The sequence below is a fragment of the Berghia stephanieae genome, chromosome 15 (assembly GCF_034508935.2).
Source record: "Berghia stephanieae isolate SIO BIC M18660-M18661 chromosome 15, UCSD_Bste_1.3, whole genome shotgun sequence".
NCBI lineage: Eukaryota > Metazoa > Mollusca > Gastropoda > Nudibranchia > Aeolidiidae > Berghia > Berghia stephanieae.
The window spans coordinates 15,727,091-15,727,925 of record NC_088374.1 but is presented as its reverse complement, the minus strand read 5'-3'; the positions used below and the strand labels follow the sequence as shown (position 1 = coordinate 15,727,925).

Below are 835 nucleotides of genomic sequence, written 5' to 3'. Positions count from 1 at the left end.
AATTAAAATAACTCTCATTTGACAAATGATAATAATAATAATAATAATATAATAATAATAATAATAATAATAATAATAATAATAATAATAATAATAATAATAATAATAATAATAATAATAATAATAATATTAATAATAATAATAATAATAATAATAATAATAATAATAATAATAATAATAATAATAATAATAATAATAATAATAATAATAATAATAATAATAATAATAATAATAATAATAATAATAATAATAATCTAAAAACTGGGGAATTAGGGAAGACTTCACGCGGTCCTAATCTTTAAATTTTTAGCTAAGATGAGGGTCAGTAAAATTGATCGATAATATTAAAATTTGTAGGACGAGTTTTCTGGTCAAATTTTTAAAATACGTGTTTTTCCAAAGTAAGGAGGTTAACTGGATAATTTGAACATGGGATTCCATCATCCAATTTTGGTAACTTAATGGAATTCTATGATGATGATGATGATGATGATGATGATGATGATGATGATGATGAGGATGATGATGATGATGATGATGATGATGATGATGATGATGATGATGATGATGATGATGATGATGATGATGATGATGATGATGATGATGATGATGATGATGATGATGATGATGATAATGATGATGATGATGATGATGATGATGATGATGATGATGACCAGTGTTCTGCCGGTACTCTGTAAAGCGCTTTGAGCACATTTTAGTGGATATTGCGCTATATAAAAGCTCAATTAGAAAGCACAATTACTCTGGGGAAAAAAAAAAACAAATTTAAAAATTTGGCCAGAAAACTCGCTCCTTCAATTATCGATCAATTTAA

The 835-nt window shown here is 24.1% G+C and overlaps 1 protein-coding gene across 1 annotated transcript in view; it reads right to left on the bottom strand.

Moving 5' to 3' along the window:
* The window catches only part of LOC144960330 (uncharacterized), a gene marked incomplete in the record, with an annotated part of 35,249 nt that extends 34,630 nt beyond the window's left edge, over positions 1–619 (bottom strand). Inside the window, 1 exon segment of the mRNA XM_078893401.1 lies at positions 614–619.
* Positions 620–835: the final 216 nt, after the last annotated feature.